General features: G+C 30.4%; 1 long non-coding RNA gene across 1 annotated transcript; it reads left to right on the top strand.

Annotated features, from left to right (window-relative positions):
• The first annotated feature begins 377 nt into the window (after window positions 1-377).
• Window positions 378-10,992, top strand: LOC148300551 (uncharacterized). The gene is made up of 2 exons (XR_015838931.1): window positions 378-543; window positions 6,783-10,992. It is a non-coding gene; the product is annotated as an uncharacterized LOC148300551 (long non-coding RNA).
• Window positions 10,993-16,732: the final 5,740 nt, after the last annotated feature.

The following is a 16,732-nucleotide window of genomic DNA, read 5'->3' as shown; positions in this document are numbered from 1 at the left end:
ATTTATCCATTTTTTTAAATTTATGTGTAAAATTTTGCTAAAAAATTTGTTCTGTATGGCCAACAAACAACATCAAACAATTTCAATAAAAATACATATACATACATTCTATAGATACAATGAAATTCCAGTGATGTTTTAATTTTTTTAAACACCATTTTGACGTTGAAAGTTGTTGTTCATAATTATATGTTAATTTTCTGAAACATTTTTTCAAATAAAAGATAATTAAAACGTTTCATATTTTTTTTTACAAAATTCTTCAGTTCATTAAATTTCGCCACACCACGCGTCGCGCCACTGGCAACATTGCCAAAGTTTATAAATAATTATTTTATTTGCGGTGGTGTCTTAGTACCGTTTTGGGATCCGGTGAAGCTTGTCGTGAATATTAGTCAGTGGTTTTGTGCAATTTCAATACATTAAATTGTTTATTTGTGAATTATAATACAATTACATCAAAATAAAGTGCTGTTCCGTTCACATACCACACAAGAGTTGCCCAAGGATATTTGAAGTCAGTCAGGATGGATTTTTTGAGAGGTATTTTTTTTTATAGGAATTATTATAAATATCTGTTATTTTCATTTATTTTAAACGGCTTCATTACATTCCTAAGTCGCTTTAGGGAAAATCTTGAACTTTATTTAAAATCAAGATAAAAAATAACCTAAATTTAAGTAAACGAAATATTTCATCATAAACCGAAATGCATTTTTTTCTTAACGAATTGACGCGTAACATATCAATATTTTTAGCTAACACGTTCACTAACAGTACAGATAATAATTTATGCTTTAGGTTATATCAGACCCGAAGATGAAATCATCTGTAGCTACCGAAACTAGTCATAAAAATAAATATAACTCCAGTGGTAAAAAACTAGTGTTTTCATCAATCATTTCATTATGTCTTATTACGAAGTGAATGGCTAAAATTGTTATTATTAATCTGAAGCTTTGTACAGATTGTTTTAAAACTGAATTTAATGGTACTTGTAAATACCCAGGCTTCCATATTCTTCTTCATCTTTGTTGTAATGCAAAAAATGTATATTTCGTTAATTCTTATTTAAGTTTTACTAAGTAAATACTGCTGCTTCTTAACATCTATTATGACACGTTTTTCGCCATCAACAACATCTATTGTAACATCGAAACACAAGTCACAAAAGATTTTAAGAAACAGTGGTATTTACCAAGTAAAACTAAATTTAGAATGGATAAATTTGACCACAAAGTGAATACCGAATCAATTTTAAAAAATGCATTTCTTTCAATAAATAAAAAACGTGTGCATGATAAATTTGTGTACTGTATACTGTATATGTACGAATGACCCTTTCACCAATTTAAGCTTAAAACGTGTTCGGACATGCTTTCACACGACTACTGTCAACAAAAATAGTAAATAATTTTACAAGTTCGTAAAAAATGGAAGGTCGTTGACATGGATCGCATACAGCTAACACTATTAGCCAAGGAGTCAACTATATGAACCTTCTTTCAAAATCCGCCAGATCCATGTGAGTCAATTTTACAAAAAATGCTAAATTCTCCGAGCAACATTTATTTTTACAAGAAATGTTTATTTTTGGATTAAATATTTTAAAATAGATAGTTTTCCCATTTTTTTTTTCAGTATTTGAATAAAAACACGAGACAGAAACCGATAATGACGTCATCTTGATTTTTGACCTATCCCCGCTCTGCGATTGGCCGATATGGGTCAGAAGGCATGTTCCATGAATATAGCGGAATTTGAAATGCAACGCTGCTTTAAAGTAATTTTTTAACAGGGTTTTCAAGTATATAAATATTTTATACAATAAAACCCACAATTGGTATTCCCATAAAATATTTATTTTAAAATCTCATAAAACTGGATCTGGCGGATTTTGAAAGTAGGCGACACATATATACTATGCACAAAACGATTAAATATTTTATTGAGAGTCAAATCTATTTGCCATTTTATTACGCCTTTATTATAAATTTATAACTTCATTCTCTTACTTGATTTCACACAAAATAAGGATTTTACTCATTGATAAAAAATATTTCGAAATTAAGGTATCCATAAGAACACTTTTTCTTCTTCAAACCATTATCCGGACCGCAATGGTGCATAGGGCACTGCATCATATAAACGCAGAGTTATCTTAATCGTTAACACAAGAAGAAAAGGTAATCAGCCCTCCGCTTCAGGGTAATATTACCAGTCCAATGTAATATTGAATTAACATTAGAGTGAGGAAATCAGTAATATTTATTTGACAACCCCCCCCTGGGAATCGAACCCGGGACCTCCAGAACGGTAGTCGAGCGTGTTGCCCATTACACTAGAGAGGTGGACCGTAGAAATCACGCCATTGTTAGCAAAGTGTGTGCCCGCGGCACACTGCGCTGATGTACCGTGGTGATTAGTTGGTGTGCCGCGGAAAAAAGTCTAGTTTTTTTTAAATAACACGATTACTCCAAATTTTGATTGCTTGTGCTCAGTTAAGTAGGCTCACATTTCGCATTTCACATAATGTGTTAAATGTGTTACCATAATATGGTAAATATGCACCTCTGAAATTTCTTAATTTGGTACGTGTAACTTGAATAGAAAATGTTTTCGGAACAGTGCTTTACGTGTTGCAATTAAATTATCCTTGAAGATTAATTAAGTCAGGTTTGAATATGACTATTTTTAGTACGTTTCCAATTCCACTCAATAATGGGTCGATATCTCTGTTTACTTTTGATAGTATTCATGAAAAAGATTGTTCGCATGAATACGTAGAGTCGAAGAGCCTTCCCGCGGATATTTCGCTCACTCCTTTCAAGAACGTCATAAATCAAAATTCGTCAATTTTCAGTTGTGCATATTTTCGGAATGCCCAGAAAATACACTATATCCCAGAAAAAGCAGCATATTTTTAACTTAATATTTACCCGCTACAGGGCAGAAAGTGTTGTTTTTGCATTTTGAAGAAAATGCATTGTTTATTTTTTTTTAAATGTAATAAATATTTTTCAAATGGAGAAAAAACCTTCAGGTTTTACCTAAAAAGATCTGTTGCACAGTAAAACGTTCAATAAGTGGCTTGATATTTATTTTTAATACATTGCATTATATTTTTAAACTTTAAAAACGTTCTCCTGAAAAATTAAGTATTTTGATTTATGACGTTCTTGAAAGGAGTGAGCGATTTGTGTCGGAGCCGCACTTGAAAGGTCAAAGAACCGCATTTTTTCTTAATAACCATTGTGACACGTGTTTCGACGCATTTCTATATCGTTATTCGGTGTTTGAAAATGAATGACGTGGAATGTATCGAAATACAATGTCACTATAGATTTTAGGAAAATGTGGTTATTAAAAAAGTAAAAATAAACAATAAAATACATTATTTTACCATAAAACGATGTTTGAGTAGTGAAATAATGAAATTTGCATGACTCAGATAAGCGTTATCGATAAATTATGAAAGTTGTATTGAATTTGTTTGGAGAATAATAAAATAATTTCTTGAATGTTTTTCGCAGATACTTTTAACTATGAGTATTTCAATGTTTTAGAATTAGTACATAAACCCTGATGATGACAAAGTTCTTGTAAAAACCGGTTTCAAAGTGTACCAATAAAAACTGGCTAAAACAAAGTTGTTTTATTTTATCAAGTTAAATTATAAAACAAATTTATGAGGCGAATGTAGTTGAAAATAGGAGCAGAGGAAGACCGAGGAATCTCGGCTTGATCTAGTTTTTCAAATAAAGCGGTCAGATAGGGAGTCGTAATAATCGCCGTGCATGTATGGGAATGTGGACTGGGCGAAGACAGAGTGGTGTGGCGTTCTGTTAATCTGCGTACCCCTGCGATGGTTGGTTAGTTAGTTTTATATCGAATGATTGGAGACATGTACCGACATGTCGGCGCTAGAATACAAGGTCATTACCAACACTGTTTGGAATGTAATATATGTTATATGCAGATTGAAAATGATCAAATGGTTTGATCTGAATCCTTGGTATGTGGTGCCACAGCTATTTATTTTATTTTGTGAGAAAACTGGAAACATATTGCACGAATAATTTGTTTACTCCATCATACATTAGGGCTCCATATCGTTATCAATCTTTCCATCCCAATAAAATATACTTCCTAAACCGAAATATGTTTTTGAAATTCAATAAAATATATGTCAATGACCTCAAATTAAAATGTTGTAAAACACATAATGTCTATATCTAAATTTCTTAAGATTTAAAAATTTCTGAAATTATTTATTTAAAAAAACAGATCTACTTAGCTTCTTCTTTTAAACTTTTAACTCATATAGTACATACTTACTGTTAACTTCGTTTTTTGGCTGTTTTTGTTTTCTATTAAAATGAAATATTTGTTGTTTAAATCAGTTATTTAAATTTTTTTATATCAGTTGTATTGTTTCCAGTACCCTTTTTTATAACCCAATGGTCAGCATACCATACTGGAGGTCCCGGGTTCGATTCCCAGGCGGGGTCAAATAAATATAAGTGATTTTTTCACTGTAATATGTATTGAATATAACCCTGGACTGGTACCTGAAGCGGAGGGCTGATCACCTTTCTTTCATGTGTTAATGATCAAGATAACACTGCGTTTATATGATGCAGTGCCCTATGCACCATAGGGTGTGGATAAGGGTTCGAATGAAAAATGAAATTTATTATAACCTAAAATAAAAATGTATACCCACACACAGGTCATACCTTAGTGGATTTTTTTTTTGTATTAATATTATTTAATATATTTCTACAAAATTGTGAAATGCAAAAAAAAAAATATTTCAGTATTTTTTTTTGCATTTCACAATGGAATATTGCGCATCATCACAGTGCACCATTCAATCCATTTCCAGCATCCACTCTCCTTTCTATATCTGTATCAATCATGTCGTCCCAATAAAACATACTTCCCAAACAAATATGTTGTTTTTAAATTTCATGCAGTCAATGTCAATGACCTAAAATTAAAATGTGTCACATATTTCCTACACCTTTTGATTTCCAGGTAATGTAGGTAGTTTTTTTTACTTCTTTTTATACGTACGTGACGTAATAGATTTGTTTGTTCACTATATTAGATTCTTTTGGTAGAGGTTGATGCTCTTACGACAAATGAAGGTCAAATTTCATGTCCCTAGGTATTTGTCATACCACAAAATTGATTTTCATCTTGTATCGTTATTATTGACCGCTAATTTTCCATCATAATTAGTGCATACCAAACAATTTTTTTTTTCATTATTTGTATAGGGTTTAAATTTCAGTTTTTACTAAAGTAAAGAAATGATGTTCGGCTACCGTTCTGGAGGTCCCGGGTTCGATTCCCAGGGGGGGTTTAATAAATACAAGTGATTTTTTCACTCTAATATTTATTCAATATTACACTGGACTGGTAAATGAAGTGGAGGGCTGATCACCTTTCCTTCATGTGTAAACGATCGAGATAACACTGCGTTTATATGAAGCAGTGCCCTATGCACAATTGGGGTGCAGTAAGGGTTTTATAAAAAAAAATAAAGAAATGTGTGTAAAAGGACAAGAGTTACAAATGATTTTATTAATAAATAAAAATCGGAAGGGTAAAAGTACTTACTTAATTTTACAATTAATTTATTACTTGTGAATAAAAAAATATTTAGATTGCTATTTTTATTTTTTGAACTCCTTTTAAAAAATGTATAATCCCTATTTTCTATGTTATTAAAATTAACGTTACAACCTTAATCATAAAAAAATTTTAACATAAAATATCTCTAAAACGCTGTAACGAATTTTCAACATTAAAATGGTGTTTTAAAAATTAGAAACATCTCTAGAATTTCATTCTACGGGATGTATGTTATAAAACAAACTAAAACTATGTTTTTAGGTCGCAAAGACGTGTATTCTTTTCGCTTTTTTCTATACGTTTACATACAATAATGAAATGTACGGATATAAATATTACCTATAGAATTAAATAAAAGAAGTTATTCAGTTGACAAAAATTTATGAGGCAATAGGTAATAAATATCTATCGGATTAAGACAATTAAATAAGACGAATAAATGAGCTTTGTGACATATCTTGTTTGACATAAGATATTGAATCCATGTGTCGATTGTATTGCTGTATCATTTGGCTTGTTTTTAGGGATTATCAACCGCATTAATTTATTAAGGACTAAATACATCCACTATCATTTTAAAGATATATCGCTCACTCATTTCAAGAACGTCATTAATAAAAAAACTTGATTTTTCAGGAGAACGTTTTTAAAGTTTAAAAATATAATACAATGTATGTAATAAAAATAAATATCAAGCCACTTATTGAACTTTTTACCGTGCAACAGATATTTAAGGTTTTTTCTCCATTTGAAAAATATTCAATAAATTTTTAAAAAATAATTAAACAATACCTTTTCTTCAAAGTGTAAAAACAACACTTTCTGCCCTGTAGCGGGTAAATATTAAGTTTAAAATATGCCTCTTTTGCTGGGATATTGTACATTTTCTGGGCATTCCGAAAACATGCCCAACTCAAAATTCACGATTTTTGATTTATGACGTTCTTGAAAGGAGTGAGCGATATGAACTAAATATGCTTTAAATCCTTATACATACACAATAGGCGAGAAGAATTTTCTAAGGCATCTAATATTTTTTAATGACTGATTTTGTTTTCAAAGTGATGCAATTATTAATCGTGTACTTTTTTAAAGTTATATTTTATGAAAAGAATATTCATGTTTTTTTTTGTTTCTAGGACTTTTGGGTTTGTCTCGAAGTTGTGATGGTTTGGGGACACGATCATATCTTGCCGCACCGTTTAGAGCTCCTGTATATGTCAAAGGATCTTCGATAGCTCCTGATTCTCCCGCGGCGCCTCAAGGAAACGATACAGATGATGAAGCTGATGCTGTCGAATCCCCAGACGTACCTCAACAGCCAATAACCACACCAAGCGAAGGCAGCTCTGGATAACGAAAAACATAAGATTTTAGACTAAAAACAACATAAAAACTAAAAGCGAATACAGATGTGACGTTTGGTGTATCATCGCGGTATCAAAAAACAACTATCTACTGACTAGAACACTCTGGAAGGTTGTTAAACTATTAAAAACAAAAAAGAGTCTATAAATAGTTCAGAGATATTTTTCTACATCAATCAAAACATATCCTAGTTAAGACGAACGATAAAAAAGGAAGTGCTTGTATCATTTGATCAAAATGAATATTTATCAAGATCTTGGTGAATCAAGAAAAACATCGTCATCTCGTCATCTCGTCTTCTCTGAGTTTCCAGTTCATCCTGCTGACATTATTGTTCTCAGAGCATCCAAACCAAGGTAGTTCTTGCCTTCCAACATGAGGTCTTCTGTGCATTTTTTTGTGGTGTTAAAGAGTCAAACACCTAAGATACTAAGAATCATTCATCTCTGGATAACATCTCATCAGGAAATTGACCGGAAATATCATCAGCACCATTTGGAGCCTGGAGAAATCGGTGCGAAAAAAATGCTTGTGCTTGGTATTCATATAGTAATATAAATACCAATCTCTCAGCTTCTTTTCCTTAAATTATGCAATTAAATATTGACTTTATCCTCAAAAATATTCAAAATATAATCTGTAATCAATTTCAATCATTCCACATCTAAAACATGCAAATTTTCTTGTATACTACCTACTTCAAATCAATTTTAAAATTCAAACTCGTTTTAGTGTATATTTTGGCCTTTTATTTAAGACCTTGACAAATACCAATGAATGTATTGTCAGTAAAGTGATTTAGTGTTTTTTTTTCAAATGCCAATAATTTAAGACCTGATTGTATATTTCTCAAATGGTGCTTTGATGAAGTAAATGTTTAGATAGGTTATTATATTTTTAAGAATTTTAGTTAGACAATATCTGCATTTTTATTTAAACACATTTTCCTTATCTCTAAATTCTTTTGCACTAATAATGCAAGGAATTTATAAGTAACATAATTTTTTCTAAAGCTTGTATTAAATATTAACTTGTTAATTATATATATTAACTTTGTGTCTTAATTTAAAAAAAATATAATTAATAGTTATTGAATCAAACAAAATAACCTGATATTTGTCAAATATAAAAAAAAAACAATACCTGTAGCGCTCTTGAGGTAGTATTTTGCAAAAAATGGCTTTTTATAAAATGTCCAAAATTATAATTACTATGACATGTGAACTTTTATTTTACAATTGGCAGCGCCATCTTTTTATGTTACATTAACAACACACACAAAACTAATCATTGCTAATGACGGGTAACGTGTTTTTTGACAGATATTTAAAAAAATGTGTGAATTGAACATTTCAGAAATGTACGCTATCTCTTTTATTTCTTTTGCATTTGACTAGACTGAGCCAAATCATAACGTGTATGGGTACAGGTAGTATAAAAAATATTGGATTAAAAAGATTTATTTTTTGGATTTATTTTTTTTAACTTTTGATACATAGGTAAAATTTTAAATTGGTTTGGACAATTCATGATTAATAAAGCAGTTTAAAAACCAAAAATAGTGATTTTTAATGGTAATAATTGATGTTTTCTTTCTCCAAATAAAAAAGTGCAATGAGTTGTGATGTATATACATTTTTAATATCATTATTTTTTAACAATGAAAGTAAATACAGGTGATTTTTTCACTCTAAAATGTATTCACTATTATCCTGGACTGCTACCTAAATTGGAAGGCTGATCACCTTTCCTTAATGTGTTAACGATTCAGATAAAACTGCGTTTATATTATGCAGTGCCCTATGCACCATCGGGTACAGAAGAGGGTTTGAAGAATGAAGAAACATACTATTTGCATACCGGTAATTTATCGTTGGTTTTTCCAATATGGTTTATAATGAGAATTCTGTTTGTTTGGTTCATAAGTACATAAATATTACGAAGTTTTAACAATAAAAACTACCTAAAAAATTCTGTATACTGTTTATTTTCAGTGTTTTTATTTATACTGTTATCGTATGTATGTTGTCATTTCCGTTATGTTATCAGAAAGTACGTTTTAATATAATTAACGTCATCATTCTGTAAAATGTTTTGAATGTATCATGCTTGTGTTTTTTTAGATGAGAATTGCATTTATTACTTACCTCGCTTATTTTGTACATTGTTTATAGATATTATGTGGATTTTCTTTCTTGTAACTTAAAAAAGTGTTTTTATTTTAATCCGTGTTGGGAACAGGAAGGACAATCTAATGTGGGCCAGTCAAGAACATCTCAGTATTTGCTAATTTCTGGGAGAAAACCATGTAAAACTCCTCAGGAGAAGCCCGACAGTTGACTGTCGTCAGCAGATCTCCCGTTCCACTAGAAGATGGTTCGGCATATTGTGTCCTAGCTTGGTTTATGGCACCAATGTCCTTCACTATTTTTATCATGTCGCCCACTCCTTTCAAGAACGTCATAAATCACAAAACTTGATTTTTCAGGAAAACGTTTTAAAAGTTTAAAAATATAACACATATGTATTGAAAATAAATATCAAGCCACTTTTTGAACTTTTTACTGTGCAACAGATCTTTTCAGGTAAAACCTGAAGGTTTTTTTTTCCATTTGAAAAATATTTAGTAAATTTAAAAATAATAATTAAACAATACCTTTTCTTCAAAATGAAAAAACAACATTTTCTGCCCTGTGGCGGGTAAATATTAAGTTAAAAATATGCCTCTTTTGCTGGGATAAAGCACATTTTCATTTTCGACATGCACAACTGAAAATCGACGATTTTTGATTTATGACGTTCTTGAAAGGAGTGAGTGATGTATGATACCATCTCTCGTGAGAGTTCCTCATGAACTATCACGGATCCCAAGTTTGTGTTTATTTTTTGCTTATTTTTTATATTTGAGACTTGATCCCAAATGATGTTATAATCAAAAATGGTAAAAAAACCTAAGAATTAAGTGAACAAAAATAGATTAATCACTTAAATACATATTTTTAAATATAAGTCAAAATTAGTTAAATAGTAATATTTACCTTTTGCATATAATTTCAATTAAGAAACGCTAAACTCCTATATAAGTTTGAGAAAAATCTTCCTTTTGTTAAATTAACGATTTTTCAATCTGGCCAAACTCGCGTTAAGTTTTATAACATTTTTCCTTTCTTCAATGTGTAACTTATTATTCTTGTTTTCCTGAATAATGCTAGAAATTAAATTATATGTATAATCTGTATTGGAGAGAGAAACAGAGCCAAGCTCTGTTAAAAAAATATATTAATTACTTTTTTTAACTTTCTTTAAAATTCAAATACATTGGGAACATTTTATTCTAAAATTTTTGTTTTCCGCATTTTTATATGATTTAATTAATATTGAGCGCATAGTTTAATTTATATTTTCCTTAATTTCAGTAAATTATAATTATTGTTGTTTTCTTGCTTCTATCACTCACCTCATAAATCTTTTATTTATAGATATAACAATGTATTTTGTTTGTTAGAGCTAAAATCACTCGTGAACGAGTGGAGGCTTAATAAATAAAAAATAAAATCTCCATAGGGAAGGTATTAACGAACGGGGTATTTAATTTTGATAAAATATATGGAAAACCAAAACCTAGTGCCAACTTTGCAAAATTTAATGTACTTTTTAATTCCTTCAAAATTCAAATAATTTATCATTATTATTTTCTGGGGTAAGGTTTGAAATAAAAATGTTTTATTAAAATAATCCATACGGAAAACCAATTTCAAATGGCAAACCCTTCTACAAATTTAATTTTTTTTTACTTTCTTCAAAATGAAAATATAACATATTCATAAATTATCTAATTTATTAAGCAATATTAGAAATGAAATTGTAAAGATACAAACCATGTAAATATTTTAATATAATATTATATTTCTTTGAAAAAGTTACCTTATCATTTTTATAATTATTTTTTAATACATTTGTTATTATTTATTTTTACAACCAATAAACCAAAGTTAAAAAATATTCTGTTTTTTTTTCAAACTTTGTTTTTATACAAATATATTTATTTATGTAAATTTAATCTAATATGAAAAAAATAGTGATATGCAATGTGGCTCTGTTGTCGAATGTTTCTTATATCTATTAGGAATGGAAAGGAAGGAAATTCAAAGTGTGTAAAGTGATCATTCAAACCAGCCTATGACGGTCGTCAGCCCCGTAAATGCCCAGACTTCCATATTCTTCTTCATCTTTGATGAGATGTCAAAAAATAATCTGATAAATTATCACTAGCTTCAAGAGGACCCTAAATCAAAAACGTTTGGGAACCATAAACAAAAATGTTATTTTTCAAAACTTTTTCTTTATGTTTCTGACTTCCTTCTTAACTTTTGCTTTTAAGCATAAATTTAAGAAATACATTCACACTTCAGTATTTTATGTAAAATATCATTTTCTTTTCTTTATAAACTCTCAGGCTTAAAACAAACAAAAATATATAAAATAATATTACGAAACGGTAAATAATAATGACCATTTGTCTTGAACACCCTGTACCAACGGCATCTCATTTTTGGCAGAATTCTTTAATTGAAAATAATTACCAGGAGACAAATTAACTTTAAAAGTACACAGGTGCTTTCTTTCTTTGTACAGGATGTTTATTTTATTGTAAAAAGATATTGAAGATTAATAAAACTTTTTTACGTGTCTGAGCCTGAAGGCATTTAGAATTTTAGAAGCTCAATTTCAAAATTAGAACTCGGTGTTCTAATTAAGATATTAACCGTTTTGGTGCCTTCTATGGAAGCATCTAGAAGCGCGATCGCGCTCTTTGGTAAAACAATGGCTAAAATTTCCAGGAAATGTTTAATTTTGTAGATAGACATATGTAACTCTGCATGCAAAAAGAGGAATTTAAATACTTTTTTTGAAATCTCATCATACAATAGATGAAGAAGAATATGGATGTCTGTATTTACGGGGCTAATGACTTGTCATCTTACAATTCTTCTTCACACCCTTATAACTAACTAACTAACTAACCATCACGCCGCTTCCTCGCAGGGGTAGGCAGAGAGAATAGAGCGCCACACCACTCTGTCCTTGCAAACATTCTTCGCCTCTTCCACGTTCATGCATCTTTTCATACATACCCGCCGATTGTTACGACTCCTAACCTGACCACTTTCAAGTATTTGGCATACCTGATCGTGCCATGTTTTCTCGGTCTTCCTCTGCTTCTTTTCCCACTAACATTCGCCTCATAAATTTGTTTTATCGTTCTTTCGTCACTGATTCGTTCCACATATCCAAACCATCTCAACACAACTTTCTTAATTTTATCGATAATGCTTATCTCAGCTTTGCATTCCTTCCTTATTTCACCATTCGCACATCTATCACTTCACACCCTTATCCGCATCCTAATGGTGCATAGGGCACTGCATCATATAAACGAAGTGTTATCTTGATCGTTGACACATGAAGAAAAGGTCATCAAGGTCCAGGGTAATATTGAATAAATATAAGAGTGAAAAAATCACTTCTATTTATTTGACGCCCCCCCCCAGGGAATCGAACCCGAGATCTCCAGTATGGTAGCTAAACTCATTTACCATAACACCACAGACGTAGACTTATTACCATTAAAAAGACTTATTACCATCTGAAAGTGACTGTTACCATCTTAAAGTGGTTTCAAGTAAGTAGTTTTTTTTATATTGAATTAATTAATTTATTACATTTAAACATGATAAATTGCATTTTTGTGTTTTTAATATTTAATATTGCTAGATAAATGCTTATTTAAATGCTCTAAATCAAATAGGCCAGCCTACTTTCATTGTAAAAGATAAGATTACTTCAATTCTTCCCACGATAAGGGTAAAAATACAGCCTGTATAAGGGTTTGAAGGTGTTTAGAAGAACAGAAAGTGACTTAGTTCCATAAAAATAAAAATGTTTAAAAAATTGCCACCGCCTCTGTTCGAGTTAACCCATTCATACTCATTTGCATTGGCGACAGCGGGGAATTTTTATTTAGCAATAATAAAAATTATTATTTATCTTTGCCAACTCTGTAAGAGAATTCACATTAATAATCGTTTATAAAAATAAGTTAATATTTCTGTATTTTTATTATACCTTATCTAACTGTTTAAAAAAATATTTTAATATTCAGTATTTTTCAATTTTATTTTGAATTTAATAAAAAAACGATTTTGTTCGTTTTTTTTTAAAAACAAAAATTATTTGTTTTTAACGACTTTTTCATTGGTATTTGGTACTTTTCTCCACCGGTTTCGACATAAACCCTATCATCATCTCATTATCAGGGTTTTTTTTTAGATGAGAATTGTATTTATTATTCACCTTGCTTATTATGTACAGGGTTTATAGATCATTTAGTGGATTTTTGTTTCTTCTAGCTAATTAAATATGTTTTTATTTGAATCTGTGTTGGGAACAGGAGGGATAATCTAGTGTGGGTCAAACAGGAACTTCTCACCATTTGCTCATTGCTGGGAGTAAACCACGTAAAACTCCTCAGGAGAAGGCGGACTGTTGACTGTCATCAGCAAACCTTCCGTTCCTCTAGAAGAGGTTTCAGCATTTTGTGTCCTACTTTGGTTTATGTTACCAATGTCTTTCATTATTTTTATCATGTATGATACTACCTCTCGTGACAGTTCCTTCGATGACGGATCTGACGTTGGATAGGTCCTCACCCAGGCTCCTGCTACGCGTCTCCAGCTGTTGTTTATTATCAGGGTTAAACATGTAATAAATCCTGTAACCCTGACGATGACAAGGTTGTTGTCGAAACCGGTTGGAGAAAAGTACCAATAAAAGTGGTTAAAACGAAGTAGTTTTATTTTATAAAATTTATAGAATATGCCACAAAGAATCTGGGGAAAATATTTTTTGTATTCATGGATAGCGTTAAACTAATGATTTCATCGTATCGAAATTATTCAAAACGCATCGATTTGTTGTTTTAAAGCCAGCTACCGATTCGTTTGATGGATACCAACCATAAATATTGTGATAAAAAAAAACTTAAAATAAATATTGAATTATGCTCACAACGATAAAATAAAGAAAACGCAAAACGCACATTTCAAATATGTTACATTTCACAATTATTGTGAAGCATTTAAAATATTTAAAAAATCTGTGAAACAGAAATGTAATCGAAATCATTGAAAATGCCAAATGACAGCAGATGTTAAGAAACACGCTCTCCGCCATGAAAAATGTTAAGTTTTGCGTATGTTTCTGCTTCGCTCAACATATGACGCTGACATTTAATGAACTATGAAATCTACATACAGTATCATAACTTAATCACTTGACTGCATTTAAAACTAAGAAAAATCTAAACGCATCACTGTAAATTCACATTAATTTATTACCTAATTTTTTTCTTTGTTTTTATGTTTTCCAGTGGTGGAGTTGGAATTAAAAAGAAAAATAATATTTTCCTGGGAGTATTTTAATTAGATTTTCTTTTCATTAGTAGCTGCGCAGCCAAGGGTGACATTAATGTGAAGTCCAAGTAAAGGGGTTGATAAAAATATAAGAAAGGGAAAAATTAAAACGTATCTTATTATAACTCACTAAAATAACGAACGGCTTTGTACTGTTATTTGTATTTATTTAATTCTACAGAATAATGTTTACATTTTCCCGAATAAAACAGGGTGAATAAATAAAAATGGGAATATTCATTAAAAAAATGTGTTTACAGGGTGTCAATAGAAGTGATATTTTGAATGCGTTATTTTTTTCCTGTTTTCTTATTGTGATTAAAACCTAACGTATATTTACCAAACATATAGAAAATATAACAATAAAACAATTGCCTATTATACAAATGAAAATTAAATAAATACAAAAAAAAACATCAAATAAATTATTGTATTAATTAAGTACAATATATGGAAATTTAGTGTAAGTCCTTCTCTAAGAACAAGAATTTAATCTCTTTTTTGGAGAAGCATAAGTAATTAATATTATAAAATAAAAAATGTCTAATTAGTAGACCGTTCTGTAGGTCCCGGGTTCGATTCCCAGGAGGGTTCAAATAAATGTGATTTTCCACTGTAATATTTATTCAATATTACCCTGGACTGGTACCTGAAGCGGAGGGCTGATCACCTTTCCTTCATGTGTAAAAACGATCAAGATAACACTGCGTTATATGACGCAGTGCCCTATGCACCATTTGGGTGCGGATAAGGGTGTTATTATTATTATTTAATTAATAAATGTCAACCTTCATAGTGTTGTGGCAAGCGCGCTAGGCTACCATGCTAGAAGGCCTGGATTCGATTTTCAAGAGGGTCAATATAAATATTGTATTAGTGATTTCTTAGTCTAATATTTATTTAATATGACCCTGGACTGGTACATGAAACGGAAAGCTTATCACTTTTCTTTCGTGTATTTAACGATCCAGATAACACTGCTTCTCAACGATGCAGTGCCCTATACACCAATGGGTGCGGATAAGAGTTAAAAGAAGATATAAATATAATCACATATACAACCATTTTTTAAATTTAATAAACGTACTCGACTATTTACCATACTATCTGATTTAGAAAAACATCTTTCGTTTTATTAACATTTTTTTTTATTCAATATACTTTTTTAGAGAAATAATGGTTCACGGAATAATGTTCCTCACGTGCAATTGCCCAAAGAATCCGCATAAAGCTGGTTGATGTATGCGCCGGTGTAAGTATTAAAAAGTAAGCAAAGGGAAGAAAATTACACAGCGAGTCCACACACGCTGCTTGCACCTGCCATTTAAAACTTGGAGACATTAAGATTAACGTGAACCAAAGAGCTGTCTCGCGTTACACGTGTGAAAAATCCTGAACTCCTTCAACTGTGGGAATTGACCGATTTTTTTTTCATTTAAGGGGGTATTTGAGCTAACACAGTATATATGCCACCGGAGACTATCAGAGAGGTCAAATGTCGTTCACGCCCGAGTTTCGTAAATAATGATAAATGGATTTTTTGTTTTTTAGAATAAATATAGAAAAAAATATTTTAATTTTTTTTTCAAGTTCTTACTTTTCAAAAACTTTTTTCTATTCAAAACCATATAATTATTTCGATGAAAATCATTTTTTTTCAATGCAAAAACGGTGTTTTAGAAAAAAATCAATTTCTTCAAAAAATAAAAAAAACCAATTACCTGGATTTAGAGAAAATTATGTTGCGACTTGACGAATACAAGGCTTTAAATCATTTCCAAAATGTTAGTTCTTGCGTATGAAGTTTCTTATTCCATATCCTAAAAATATGTTTTAAAAATTATGTTTATAAAAAAAACTCTCAGTATTTCTACATACTGAGACCCAAAATAACAGGTTTTTTCTTGATTCAGTATACAAATTGGCCGGACATGACATTTTGCTGACGAATATTTCTACAATAGAATTTGACTGAAATTGACATATGAACATATGCACAAATTGAAAAGTTTAACCGTCTTAATTTATGAATATTTTCGGAAGTAGCTTCTTCATATTATAAATGAAGGTGAATTATACATAATTTCGTAATTGTATAATACGGTTATTATTGAAAATTTAATTCGGTCAAATGATCCCGTGTCTCAAAATCCCCATGTCGAAATGTCCATTATTAATTTGAATTTCTCTTGATAAGTACATTTTTTTTCGTACTTTTTTGAGTAGGTATTTTTAGTTTCGATGCATTC

Source organism: Brachycentrus maculatus, unplaced genomic scaffold (genome assembly GCF_059751285.1).
Source record: "Brachycentrus maculatus isolate JH-2025_06_01 unplaced genomic scaffold, ASM5975128v1 h1tg000694l, whole genome shotgun sequence".
Taxonomy (NCBI): domain Eukaryota; kingdom Metazoa; phylum Arthropoda; class Insecta; order Trichoptera; family Brachycentridae; genus Brachycentrus; species Brachycentrus maculatus.
Note: the sequence above shows the minus strand (reverse complement) of the source record. Positions and strands in the feature narration are given on the sequence as shown.